Genomic DNA, 15915 nt, shown 5'->3' with positions numbered 1-15915 from the left:
TGAAATTTCTCTACCAGATTGCCCTTTATAATATTTTAGTAGGTTTTACCATTTACCAATTTCCCATATTTAACTTGTATATCTTAAAAATTCTACTACCTAGGAAAAAAAGTCGTAGAGGCCAATTCTTTTGAGAATTTTCACTGCTACAACATTTTCCTTAGTCCCATTTCGAAAACCTAAAAACCCTAAAAATTTGAATTTTGATCAAGATTTATTTTAAAATCCCTCTGGCAAATTTTATACCCTCCACCAGAAGATGAGGGGTATATTAAGTTAGTCACAAACTGTCTGTCCGTCTGTGGAAATCACTCTAGCGTCCGAACGGATTGAAGTAGGTTGATGAAATTTTGGTAAAATATATTGTATGTACGTATGACTTTTGGTATTGAAAACGGGCTATGAAGGTCCACGTTTTTGTAGAGCCCCCATATAAAGTGATGCGTGACGCGTCGTCGTTTTAGAGAATTTTTAAGATATTTGTCCCATTTGACCACCGAATTGGCGGTAATTTGGTTTTTTTTTTGTCTCCAGAGCAGCGTACGTAAAAATACTTTAAATAACATTTCCAATCGTTTCGTTTCCATAGGAACAATACAAAATGAAACATAACCCACTTTGGCCGAGCTCTCTGGTTAGTTTCGTTTTGTTTACATTCGTGAGTGCGAACAAAACGAAAAGCGAACAGTAATCAACTCCACAAGAGCAGAAGAAAACGGAATAATACTAAACTTACTTACTTAGCTGGACCATTACAGAACATTTGCTCCATAGGCCGAACTAAGAAAAGATCTCCATTTCTCTCTATTTGTTGCTTCGCACTCTGGAATACCGCGCCTTATCATCTCATCATCCACTTGTTTGCGCCATCTACTCCTTGGCCTGCCAATTCTGCGTGCACCGCCATGTGGCTCGAATTTATACGCCTTTTTAGCGGTTTCATCTTCGCCCATTCTTATGATATGGCCCAGCCAACGCAATCGCTGCATCTCGATAAGTTGTATCGATGTCGATGTCGTTGTATAGCAGATACAGCTCGTGAATAATGCGACCATATTCACCGTCAACGCAGATTGGTCCGTAGATCTTTCAAAGAATTTTTCTCTCAAACACACCAAGCATTGTCACGTCTGCTTGCGCAAGTACCCAGGCTTTGGAGCCACACATTAGCACGGGTAGTATCAGTGTTTTGTAGAGCGTTATTTTTGTTTTAGCAGATTCTCTTGCGACCTTCATAAAGGTATCAGTTACTTCTTATACTGATCCTCATATGATATCTATATCATTAGCATAAGCATGTAGGATGTGGCTATTGGTGTAGATTGTGTCACTTCTTTTGACGTTTTCCTCTCGTATAACCTTTTCCAGCAGGATGTGAAGAGATCACACGAAAGGCTGTCTCGTTGTCTGAAACCTCTTTTGGTACAAAACTCTTCGGAGAGGTTTTTTCCTATTTTGACTGAGGACCTCGTGTTAGTTAAAGTCATTTCCCGGATGAGCTTTGCGGGGATACCAAATTCAGACATTGCTTGGAATACCTTTGAACGCTGTCGAAGGCTACTTTATTATCTTGTGTCTTCTCCAGGATTTGCCGCAAGGTAAATATCTTGTCAATAGTAGACTTGCCAGGTCTGAAGCCGCATTGGTATGATAAAATTATATTGTTGACCATAGGCTTTAGTCGTTCACACAATATCCCTGAAACGATCTTGAGGGCAATAGGGAGTAGACTTATGCCCCTATAATTAGAGCATACAGTCTTATATCCCTTCTTGTGGACGGGGCATAGAATACTCAGTTTCCAATAGTCGGGTATTCGTTCTTCCTGCCAGATGGTGCTAACTAGCTGAAGAATACACCTTATCAGCGTATCGCCTCCAGTTTTGAACAGCTCGGCTGGTAAGCATTCGGCTCCTGCTGCCCTATTATTCTTCAGCCGATTTTTCGCTGCCTTTACCTCATCTTGGCTGGGCGGTATACACCATCTTCTGGGATTGGGTCTGTGGTATCTTCGTCGTCTTCGCTGCTACTGGATACCAACAGTTTTCTTTCCATACTCTACATGTATCAGTTACCAAATTACCTTGCTGGTCTCTACATGAGTATGTGCATGTACCAAAGCCATCAGTTTGATGCTTGACTCTTTGGTAGAATTTTCGGACATCATTTTGGTTCCTGTACATCTCGACTTTTTCACACTCCCGCTTTACCATCTCTCTCATTTTCCTGCGGAAAAGACGTTTCTCCTCTCTCCTTTTCTCCCTATATCTCTCTCGTGCGCTACACGTTGCTACGGATTGTAAAGTAGCCCTATATGCCGCTGTTTTCTCTTCGGTAGTAGCATGACACTCCTGGTCATACCATGGATTCCTTGGTGGAGGTATCTGGTATCCAAGTATTGATTTTGCGGCTGTTTGCATGGAGTGAGCAATACTTTGCCATTGCACTGATATGTTATCGGGATGGGGAGTGCTTTGATTAAGTAATTGGGCTAGTTGAGTGGAATTTTCTGTGGATATCTGTTGTGATTGCAGCTTACCGATGTCTAACTTTCGTGTTGTGTCTGTTCGTACTCTGTTTGCTACGTTTAACCGGGTGCGTACCTTTGCTGCAACAAGGTAGTGGTCCGAGTCTATGTTGGCTCCTCGGAACGAACGCACATCCAACACGCTTGCTGAATGTCTTCCATCTATCACAACGTGATCAATTTAATTTCTTTCTTGCGAAGCCTATCAGCCTCATACCATTGTCAGATGTTTCACTGTGGAGACTGAATTTTCCGACTATTGGGCCAATTTTGGCATTAAAATCGCCTAGAATAATTTTAATGTCATGGGCAGGACAACGGTCATATGTTTCTTCTAAGCACTCATAAAATATATCTTTGGTCAGTTCGTCCTTGTCTTCAGTGGCAGCATGAGCGGAAATAAAGCTGATGTTGAAGAATTTTGCTTTTATTCGAATGGTAGCAAGTCTTTCACTAACTGGTGTGAAGCTGGAGACCAGGTGTTTCAACCTCCGACCAACTATAAAACCGCAACCAAACTCATGCTTTATGTCATGGCAGCCATAATACAGTGCGTCACCTTTAGGTGTTGTTGTGACGCCTTTCCCATTCCATCGTATTTCCTGTATGGCAGTAATGTCGACCCTGTACTTTTCAAGTACATCTGCCAATGCGTAAACTGCACCTTCCCTATAAAGAGTGCGAACATTCCAGGTGCAGATTCACAGATCATGGTCCTTAAAACGTTTGCGGGGGTCGTCAACTTTAGAGGAATTTGTTTTTCTTTTCTTTTGTTTTTTCAAAGTAAGCTGCTTTTTCTAGGGGAGGGTTACTAACCCTGTGCCCAAATCCAAGTTTTTAACATTCTTATGGGTAAATGCGCGGCACATTTTAGCTCACTACCTTTAACGGGTGTTAAAGGCAGCTAACCCAGGTGACACCACGGGGAGGTCAGTGTCCACTTGCGAAGCGGGAACAAGCTAAATCCTGTACTTTGCCATGTTAAAGCCGGTCAGGACCGTTCCTTGGTATCTTTCATCCCCTATGTCCCTGCGTTTTGCCTATACCAGAATTTATATTGGTTCCCCTCGTAATAACGAAGTGACTGATGTCCTGACAATGAAATTCAAATTATAATACACGAAAATTCAAAACAAACGAAATCTTCGGCCCAAAGCTTTAGTAGGACAAACAGATGGCAATTAATGTGTCTTCTACACCCTCGACCATAAGATGAGCATAGCATTATATTTGTCATTCTGTTTGTATCACATCGAAATATTCGTCGGAGACCATATAAAGTATATACATATATTCTTTATCAGAATCAAATTTGTCAGTATAGGTACACGTGTTGGTATAACCCCCATAGAACGGTACCTCCCGATTTCCCGTATTTTGAAGTATTTTAGCCACATTATCTCAACGGAATGGCTTAAATTTCTTTGGAGCTATAAATTTTTCTCTACCTGATATTTGTCAGTAAAACTACGTGTTAGTACAGCCTCAAAAGAAACGTACCTCCAAATTTTCGGTATTTTGAAGGTTTTAGCCACATTTTCTCAACGAAATGACTGAAATTAGGCATTTATTCCTTTGGGGCTACAAAATTTTTGTTCAGAAACAGCCTCCGTAGGAAAGAGTAAAATTCGGTTTATAATATTGATTTTGGATATCTAGCATCCCTTAAAATTTCGATACTTTCAAAAAAACTTGGTACCAAATGTTGTAATAGCTTTTTAAATCCTAGGCATTTGAATAAGTGCTTTAGAACCAACGTACATTTATATAAATTTTACTAAGCAAGAAATTTCTGCTAAGTCGACGGTAATGGAAAAGTATTGATCTTAATCTAAGTTATCTAGAAGGTTCATGTTATTTTTCAAAATATGTACAGGTTTTTTTTTTTGTTTTTTTGATAAATTATGCAATTAAAAACCTAATTAGAATAAGCTATTAACTTCAATAGATTTTATAACCCGTATTGACATTTAGCAATTACACACCCCAAATTATACTCTCAAATAACTTGCCAAATATAGAACTAACAGTGCCACTTTGATCGCCTAGAGCAACGAAGTGCAAAAGACTTCTTAAAAGAAGATTATAACGAAAACAACAAAGACTGGAAACAAGGTAAAAGTAACAAGTAGGCAACAGAGAAGATTAAAATGGATAACTAAACAACGTGAATGTTGTCAGTTAAACTAATGTCCTCATTAAAGTTTTCCACTTGTGTGATTATACGAACGAAACGAAATAAGTAGCAAAAAATGTACAAGCTTGAAAACAAAAGGACTAGAGAGACATGCAAAGGTCACATATCCACACACACATACACTCCAATTCAAATGCTAAACAAAAAGGATAGCAACAGTTTCAAAAAAAAAAGGCAACATCACTTCAACATTTGTGAAATGAGCAAAAGCCAGAAACTCACCAATCTGTAATTGCCAACATTCATTTGTGTCTAGGATATTTCAGTTGATGGATGGGTGAATATTTTCCAACACCTGACAGCATTAAAAATGAAATTTGTATATCACTCCCTCTTCTTACTATGTTTGACATTATCTTTGTTATCCATGTTGCATCCTTTGACGTACCACCCACTGTCTAACAAAAGCCAAAACCATGTATTTATGTCAAAATCAAAATCGTAAAATTTTTCAAAAATCTATCCATGTGGTATCTATGACAATTTCTATTGCATTTTGTTGCTGTTTCTTCTTTTGTCTTGCTTTTCCATGACAAACCAACAACACTGCGAATGCCCACACAAATGCTTGCCATAATAATACTGCTGTTGCTACTGATGATGATGACGATGATACCCACATAAAGAAATTGTGTTGCAAAACTGTTTGCAACATGTTTAGAAATTGGCAAATAATTGTTAAGGTATCATCATTAATGTCACCCCATGAACTGCCACTAACACCACCACCACCTCCACCATCATAGCACTACCATTCACCACTGCAACTAAAGTGAACATTTTCCTAGATTTTGTGTTTTGGCAATTAGTTACACTACCCGCTATTGTTGCCATCATGACACTCTGGAGCGTTAGCGAAAAAAAGTTTCTATTGTCTTGTATCCTACATACATAATAGCTAACATCATCATCATTATTATCGCTAGTTTCAGGGCAACAGCGTTTATGAGCGCGACGTAACATTTCGTAAGTACTGCACTAATGAGATATTAGAAGTTATCGAATACACAATAAATAACTACAATTGCGGCGATGTGGGACAGTATAACCCGAGTATTGGTAAATGACGATGAAAACGAGTGTCATAATCGGAAGGAAAATATACATCCAATATTAACTGCCGGAAGAGCACAGTTGAACTCACTCTTTAGGGAAATAACCACTAACAACAACAATTTTGATACCCTCCACCATAGTATGGAGTGTATTAACCCAGCAAAAAATCCTTACTAAATAATGGGTTTTTATACTACTTACTGGTAGTCGTAACTACTTGCAAAACTCCCTACTAGCACATTATTTTACAATGGGCATGTCGCACTGAATAACTACCCAGCTAACAATTATTTTCCTACGTTTTTTCCGAATTCGGAACGAAACTCTGCACAAGTATCCGATTCTGATGCCGAATTCGTTCCGAAATCGGAAAAAAATTGTCTAAAGGTGCCCACGAATTCGGAAACTTTTGTCTGAAAAAAATCGGAAAGAACATTCGAGTTTCTTACCGAATTCTAAAAGAAATATTTAAAAATTTTCGATATTCTGCACAATTTCGGGCAAAACTCTGAAGGAACATTCGAAAATGGGCAGAAAATCGGATGACTTTCGGATGCTTTTTCAGAATTTTGAAAAAAATGCTGGTGTTTGATCCGAAATTCGGAAAACTATCAGATGTTTGATCCGAGGTTGGGACATTATCGGATGTTTGATCCGATATTCGGAAAAATCTGAATATTTTCCTAAGTTTTATCCGAAAATAGAAAAAAAAACTGAAAATTTTCGAATGTTTAATGTGCATTTTTTATTCTTTATTTCATCTGCTTCACAAGTTGGATTTAATAGTATTCATTGCTGCTGCCCGCTTATATTGTACAATGTTTGCAAAAGTATAAAACACAAAATTTCCTAATAAAGTTTCCATTTGTCATCACGTTGTCGTTCTTTATTTGACGTATCTAAAATAGAATTAACAATATTAAGCATTATAAACAACGTTTTACAAAATGTATATGCAATCTTCCCATTTTCATTTGTTCTAAAACACACAATAATTTGTTCCACTACGTCGCACAATGTCGCGAGTTCATATTAACTGTATTATTTTGAAGATTTTAGCCTCATTATTACACCGAAATTGCTGAAATTTGGTATTTAGTCTTCGTAGTGGGCATTATACCTTCACCTTGAAATTTGTCTGCATAGGTCCACGCCTTCATATAGCCCCCATAGGACGGTACCTCCCGATTTTCGGTATTTTGGTGGTTTTAGCCTGATTATCACACCGAAATGGCTGAAAATTGGTAATAAGTCTCCGTTGGGGGACTTATAACCCTCCACCAGAAATATGTCGGTATAGGTCCTCGTCTTCCTATAGCCCCCATAGAACCGTGCCTCCTCATTTTCGGTATTTTGAGTGTTTTGGTCTCAATATCCACCCGATATGACTGAAATTTGGTGTTTAGTCTTCATATTGTTTGTGAGCATATTGAATATATCAAACTCTTGTCTTTATATATGAGAAATTTCCTTTAAAAAAAATTTTTGACCGATTAGTGGTCAAGAAACGGTCAATTTTTTGCAAAAATTCGTATTTTGATATTCGCTGCTCACAATTTTTTAAAATTTTTTTTTTTAAATTTCCTTTAAAAAATTTTTTTGACCGATTAGTGGTCAAGAAACGGTCAATTTTTTGCAAAAATTCGAATTTTGATATTCGCTGCTCACAATTTTTTAAATTTTTTTTTTTTTTTAATTCTCTCTTTTGAAAGCAAGATTATAAGGTACCTAATAAGCCCACAAAAATATATGATGATCGGTTCATTCGTTTTCGCGCTATAGCCAACACCGCAAAACGATTTGTTAAAAAAGGGGTATCCTCTCAGTGAGGTGGTCACTGAAGAAGAGAAATGACACATTCGTCTGCAAACCTCTGCAGCTGGGACCTTTATATATTTGAAGTACTCACTTTTTACTACTCATACAGCAAAAAATATCGATATACACTTTTATACAATTTTTCCCCCACTCCACTCAATTTAAAATTTGCTTCAGAAAATTAATAAACTTAGTAATAAATGTTTGGGTAAATGTAAACACCATATGCTTAATATTTACATGCAAACAAAAGTATAGCCAAGTTTATTACATCCCAGGAGAACTTAGGAAACATTTTTGCAGCGACCGTTACTTTTAAATTTTAAATATTAACGCATAATATAATTTATTAATTTAAAAAAAAAAAACACAAAAATACGTATTAACTAAAATTGTCGGATTTAAATCCTCATATAGCAAAAACTACTTCACGTGTTAGTACCAAAATTCAGATTCTTCTTAATTAATATGTTTTCTATCACTCCCCATTAATAAATTTGTTCAGCGAAGTATTTAGTTTTTACCATTTTTGGCCACGGTCGTGACACTGTGCGTCGTACTCATTTAACTGCTGCGAAATAACTAAAAAACAAGCTACAACATGCAAACAAAGCAAAGAAATTTCTCTTGCCGTTGGCGTTAATTGTATACAATCAACTCTCAACCGGAGTTCGGGAATTTTGCTCGCGAGAAAAAAAAACAAGTCAAAGTTTCTTTTCAGATTATGTGCAGAGTACTCGGAAACTAATCGAAAAAAATCGAATTACAATTTCCCTTCAGAGTATGTGCAGAGTACTCGGAAATTAATCGGAAAGAAAACGAATCAAAATGTCCCTTCAGAAATTGTGTAGAGCACTCGGAAAATAATCGAAAAAAAAAGGTTACGAAATCTCGGAAAAAAATCTGATATCAGAGCCATCGGCAAAAACTGTTGGCTGGGTAGTTATTTTATGGGCACTGGAAGTAGAAAAATAAGCTAAAAACATATGTTTTTCTATTTTTAGAACTGTTGAGGTGAGAATTTGTTTTAATTTCTACACACGTCATATTTTTATTTTATTTTGCTCTCTACGGCAAACAAAGCACAGAAATTTCCCTTGCCGTTGGCGTTGATTGTATACAATCAACTCTCAACCGGAGTTCGGGAATTTTGCTCGCGAGCAAAAGCTTTTGGCTGGGTAGTTATTTTACAGCTCGCAATTTTTAAGATAGAGCTTTGTAATTTGTTGTAGAAGTTTCTATTACTTCTACGGTATTTGGTATTGCAAATGCGTTATATCGGTCCACGTTTTGAATTAGCTCCCAGAGAACGGTACCTCCCTATTTCCGGTATTTTGAAGGAATTAGCCTCATTTGTCCTTTGTTGTACTTTGTCTTCGTTGGTGGTACAAAACTTTCCCCAAGAAATTTGTTGGTATAGGTAGACGCCTTCTTATAGCCCCCATAGAAGGGTACCTCCCGATTTTCGGTGTTTTGAAGGTTATGGCCACAATAATTCACCGAAATGGCTGATATTTGGCATTTGGTCTTCATTTTGAGTATTAAACGTTCCATATGAAATTTGTCGGTATAGGTCCACGTTTTGATATAGCCCCCAAGAACGGTACCACCCGATTTTCTGTATTTTGAAGATTTTAGCCTCATAATCACACTGAAATGACTGAAATTTGGTACTTAATCTTTGTTGGGGGTACAGAACTTTCCCCACGAAATTTGTTAGTATAGGCCCAAGGCTTTTTAAAGCCCCAAAGAACAGTATCTCCCGATTTTCGGTATTTTGTAGATTGTGGCCACAGCAACCCACAAAAATGGCTGAAATTTGGTATTTAGTCTTTGTTATAGGTATATGCCTTTCCGACTGAAATTCGTCGGTATAGGTCCACGTTTTGATATAGCCCCCCGATACCTCCTGATTTTCGTAATTGTGAAGGTTGTGACGTCAATATCCCACCGAAAGACTGAAATTTGTTATTAAGTCTTCCATGGGGATATAAAATATTCCAGAAGACAAGTATCAGTATAGGTCTGCGGGTTTTTATATCTCTTATAGAAGCGTACCTCTTGATTTTCGGTATTTTGAAGGTTTTAGCCCGAAATATCACCAGAAATTTGTAGATATAAATCGACGTTTTGATATAGCCCCCATGGAACGGTACCTCCCGAATTTCGGTAATTTTAAAGTTAGCCACATTGTTTTACCGAAATTGCTGAAATTTGTTATTTTGTCTTCTTCATAAACGAAAGGAAACTAATTGATCCATTTTACTTCAATACAACTCGTTGTGGAGTGTATAACAAGTTCGGCATGGCCGAACTTAATGCCGTTTTTACTTGTTTTTACTTTTTACTTGGGCATAATTTCTTTTTTACAACGGATTTCTATTGATCTTTTTTCTTTTTAAAGGGGCAAAGAATATCTTTCGAACAATGTTAAATCGGCTAGCAAATTGATATGTTATAGTGGCTGAAGTGTAAAAAAACGCACAAAAACTTAACTGAATTTCTTATAACTTTTAAAATATATCCAAAAATAAGTTTTTTGTTTTGTTCATTATTTTTTTTAATTATGAGAAATTTAGTTAATGTTATAATAATGTATTTTGGTTCTCAGTGTGGAAAAACCATCCTTAAATTGTTTAATATAGATACGCGTTTCGGCGCGGTCCAACATTGTGGGACACCCCAATGATGAAAACCAAAATACATATTTACCCAAAAAACAAAATCCCTAATAGGATCCATAAAAACGATTAAAAGCAAAAAACAAACATTTTAGTATACATACATATAAGAAAAGGTAACACAATTCTTATAAACATTTCAAAAAATATAAATAATAAATAAATAATAGTCCTTTGTTTTAGAAACTCGCTTTTAATATAACTATTTTTTTTTATTATAATATGGAGGCTACAATAAAATTTGTCATTCCGTTTGTTACACATCGAAATGTTCATCGGATAGCCTACAAATATATATAATTTTGATCAGGGTAAAATCCTAAGGGGCCAAATACATACGGTCCGTTGAGTGTCGCGTTACAACAACTACATGAAAACTTCAAAAACAAACCTGGCATCACAATGGACCGTATGTATTTGGCTCCTAAGTCAATATAACCTTGTCACGGTGCTCTCAACCAAACTTACACCTGGGAAGTTTTTGCAGATTCTGAAACTACAATGTTCATAGATGAGAAAAATCAAAAAAACAAAAAAATCGCCGAAGATATGCCGTGCTTATTTTGCGTTAAATTTTCTAATTAACTTGCTGAGGCGCTACAGAACATAACGGTGAACAATGCGTACTTTGAGAAGTTTTGTCTAAAGTAATTGCTTGTGCGTATTATTTGTGATCAAAGATTTCAGTTTTGTAAAATTTGGAAAAGTGGGAAGATGCCACGCAATCGGTGCGAAAAATTTGTATATGCGTATTTTATTTTTGTTGGTTTTCTCTGTTTTTCTAATTTTAACAGTTATGAAAATCAATACGTAGCAAAAGTATATGGCAAAAATTTCATTATATGTTATTTTAGTTGACATATTTCCTGGCGTACTACATGTAGTACGTTCTGTAAAAATATTATTTTTACAGATTTTTATCATTAAATGAGACAATAAATTCCTTAGAAGAAATATTTGAACAGTTTTTGCACGATTTTAAATGACTCGCAATTGTACCCGCCGAAGGTGTGAATATGACCAAAAAACATGAAATTTAAAAATATTGTGTAACGTTACGTTAATCTATTTTAAGGTGTTCTTAGTTGATTTTATATGCAATATTGACAAAAAGTATATAAATTTAATAGAGAGAGTTCGCCAATTTTAAATATTTGTCCTTGGATGTTTCGAATTGAAAATGAACCCTATCCGCCCACGTTCGGTATAGTCCCCATATAAATTTTCCAACAGAATTGACGCACTAACTAAAAAATCTTTGAAATGAATATTACCCATAAAAGTTTAGCTTTTGGTGTATCCCAGAAATTTTAACCACACTAGCTCTTATATGGCCTTTTGGGTTCTAATTCCCTCAGAGAATTGCTAATATAGGTCCGAGTTTTCGCTAACTAAAGATTTTCAGTATTTTGAAGCTATTAGCCCAATTTTTAAAAATATGGTCCGTAATATGGATTTTGAAATTCTTTTGGTGGGAGAACCACTTTGCCGAAAGTGGTCAAAATAGATCCATTTGAATATAGGGATTGAATTAGCAAATATGACGAATGGAGATATACAGTGTTTATTTGATGGAGGATATAAACAGTTCGGCCCGAACATTACACACTACCTTCCCATTAAAAAAGTTCTGTATTATTTTTGCCCTGTTACGTTTACAATTGATAAGAAGATCTGTCTTAAAAACTGTTTAATGTTATTTGTATAAAACTTATTAATTAATTTAAATAAATACCTCAAAAAAAAAAAAAAAAAAAAAAAAAAAAAGAACAAGAACAACTCGAATCTGCAAGTGCAGATTAGACTTATTTCCATCTTAGTTGTACGAGTGGATGTTTATGGACTTCTGTCAACACAGCGGAGACAAACTTATGATAAAAAGTATCGGTCGGGTTTGTCGACATAGATATCACGAAACATTTCTAATAATGTCTTTTCCAATAAAAAAATGTTTGATACTACATCAATGAATTTTGGTACATAGATTAAGAAAAAATCGTCACTCCAAATATGTTTTTGTAACTACATCAAAGATATCGGCATTTTAATTTTAATACGTACGTCCCTACGCCGTATAGCCCTGACTTGGAACCCAATGTCTTCATTTCATTCCCGCATATCAAGAAAAAAGGCATGGTCAACGATTTTAGTCGCCAGAAGATGCTGTTGAAGCGTTCAAGAACCATGTTTTGGAGATGTCTCATCTGGAGCGGAAAAAGTGCTTGAACAATTTGTTTGACCGCTAGCAAAAGTGTATAAATCATGACGGAGAATACTTTAGAAAACAACAAAACTATTTTTGATGATAAATATTCGCGTTTTCATTATTAGGCCAGAATCTTGTATAGAAGCCCTCCCAATTACATTATAGATAAAGACCCTGGGGTAGATGAAACGAATTTTAAAAATTTATCTCCTCCATTATTAAGCGTTGAAGCTGATATTGCACGTGCGTTATTGTAACTGATCTTGCTTTGCTCTTCTCACTGACGGCTTGATACGTCAGTGAAAAGAGCGAAACAAAATCTGGAAGACACCGATGCCATTATTTCAGGAAATTTCACCTAAAACACAAGAATTGTTCTTAAAAATTGTTGATGGTGATTTGGTACAAGTTATTACTCAATTCTTCAATGACTATGACTCAAACATAATAAAACTACATTTGTTTTTTGCAAAATTGAACTAAAGAAAATTTTGTAGCAGTTCTATACAAGATTATCCTCTATAATATTTTCGTAGGTTTTACCATTTTTGAGATATAGAAGTTCAAATTGAGACAATGTCCTGACTGTACCGTCTCCTTATAAAACAATGTTATGACTGCAATTTCCCAATTTAAACTTATTTATCTCAAATATGGTACAACCTAGGAATATTTTCACATTTCCATAAGACTTGCCGTTTACAAGCAAATCGTGAAAACCTAACAAAAAACCTAAACATGTGACCTGAACTGCTATATCTCACAGATCGTAAAACCTAGGAACAAATCATAACCGTAAATTTTCTAGATAATTTTCACAGCAACAACATTTTCTTTAGTCCCATTTTGATAGGACTTCCGGTTTCCAAGCAAAACCGCGAAAACCTAAAATAATCATAAAAATGTGAATTTTTACCGCGATTTATTTAAAAGCCCCTTCAGCAATTTTTTCCTGTTTTTGGATATTTCTCATCTGTGAACATTCCTGTTTCAGAATCCGCAAAAACTTCCCAGGTTTAAGAGGTTTTTATTTAAAGTCAGTTAAGGCGCAAAGTACATGACAATGTTTTATAAGGAGGCGATACAGTCAGTACATTGGCCCAATTTGAACTTCTATATCTCAAAAATGGTAAAACCTACGAAGAAATCATAAGGTCAATCTTGTAGAGAACTTTCACTGCTACAACATTTTCGTTAGTTCCATTTTGGTAAGGCTTGCGGTTTCCCAGTAGAATCGTGAAAACCTAAAAAAACCGTTGATCGCGATTTATTTAAAAAGCGCTCCGCCAATTTTTTTATTTTTTATTTTTGGTTTTTGATATTTCTCATCTATGAACATTGTAGTTTCAGAATCCACAACAATTTCCCAGGTATAACTTACTTTCATTTCAAGTTGGTTCAAGAGCACCGTCTGTTGTAATCAAGATACAGCTCGCAATTTTTAAGATAGACCTTTGTAATTTGATAGAGAATTTTCCATTATTCTTAGGATATGGGCTATATCGGCATTGGGCATTTAGCCTTCATTTGGGGTATAAATGAAATATGTCGGTCTAGGTCCACGCCTTTATATAGCCCCCACCGAACGGTACCTCCCGATACTCGGTATTTTGAAGGTTGTGGCTTCAATATTCCTCTGAAATGGCTGAAATTTGGTATTTAGTCTGCGTTTGGCGTATTCAACTTTTCCCTCTAATTTTGTGTGAATAAATCTAAGCCTTCATATAGCCCCCAAAGAACGGTATATCCCAATTTTCGGTATTTTGAAGGTTGTGGCCTGAATATTTGTCAGAAATTGCTGAAATTTGGTATTAAGTCTTCGTTGGGGATATAAAACTTTCTCCCAGAAACTTGTCGGTACAGCTCCATGACTTAGTATATCCTCCATAGAATAGTAACTCTTTATTTCCTGGATTTTAATGGTTGTGGTTTCAATATTCCAACAAAATTGCTGAAATTTTGTATTTAGTCTTCATTTGTGGTATAGCCCACATCGAACGGTACCTTATTTCCTGTATTTTGAAGGTTGTGGCCTCAATATTCCACCGAAATGGCTGAAATTTGGTATTTGGTCTTCATTTGGGGTATTAACCGTTCCATATGAATTTTTTCGGTATAGGTCCACGCCTTCATATAGCCCCCATAGAGCGGTACCTCCCGATTTTCGGTATTTTGAAGGTTGTGCGCCACAGGAACCTACCGAAATGGCTGAAATTTGGTATTTAGTCTTTGTTGGAAATAAAAGCCTTTCTGACTGAAATTCGTCGGTATAGGTCCACGTTGCGATATAGCCCCCACAGAACGTTACCTCCTGATTTTCGTAATTCTGAAGTTTTTGACGACAATATCCCACTGAAATGACTGAAATATGTTATTTAGTCTTCCATAGGGTTATATAATGTTCCAGAAAAGAATTATCAGTAGAGATCCACGTCCTCTTGATTTTCGGTATTTTGGAGATTTTATCCACATTATCTTACGGAAATATCGGAAGTTTGGTGTTTAGTCTTCTTTGCGTCTAAAAACTTTCCCCCAGAAATTTGTCGGTATAGATCGACTTTTTAATATAGCCCCCATAGAACGGTACCTCCCGAATTTCGGCATTTTGAAGTTTACCCACATTGTTTTAACGAAATTCTTAAACGAAAGGAAACTAATTGTTCCATTTTACTTCAATACAACTCGGTCAAACTTAACGCCGTTCTTACTTGTTTTTAAATACACTTTTTTCCAAAATTAGTCATGTTTGTGAGACTTTTGAGAGCATCCACTGTGCATTGCATGATGTGTTCAACCTTCAAAATAAGTAGAATCTGTAGGTGCCTTTATACACTAAAATATGTGCCTATATTATTTTTTACTTGGAAGTTTTCTACCCATTCAAAATCCGAAGTACCGACCTGTAATCACTACAGTGACAAATCTTTTACAAGATTTCACATCGTTGTACCATCCAATCTGAGAACCCACATTAACTCTTCTATGGAGGCATGTATAAATACAATTCTCTGTACGCATACTTTATATCCATATCGAATAATAAATACCACATTTCAGGCATTTCGGTAGAAAAATGTGGCTAAAATCGACTAAATACCCAAATTGGGAGGTATATCATAACGTGGATCTGAGTACCGTTCTATGGGGGCTATATGAAATCATGGATCTATACAGACAAATTTCTGGGAAAGTTTTTGTAGCCCCAAAAAAGACGAAATACCAAACCTTTCTAAGGAGGCTATATCAAAACGTGGACCGATGTTCCTTATTTTCATAACCAAACATCCTAGGAGTAAAAGGATCTTCGGTACAATATTATAAAATTCTTTCTTAAATATTGCGAGACGGACATAGTTAGAATTGTATAGGGTCTCCGACAAATATATCGATGTGTTACAAACCTAATAACAAATTTAATTTTACCCTCCAT

This window comes from Musca autumnalis, unplaced genomic scaffold, assembly GCF_047663935.1.
Source record: "Musca autumnalis isolate F117 unplaced genomic scaffold, ASM4766393v1 scaffold_1, whole genome shotgun sequence".
Taxonomy (NCBI): Eukaryota; Metazoa; Arthropoda; class Insecta; order Diptera; family Muscidae; genus Musca; species Musca autumnalis.
The sequence above is the reverse complement of the archived record's forward strand: the minus strand, read 5'-3'. Positions refer to the sequence as shown.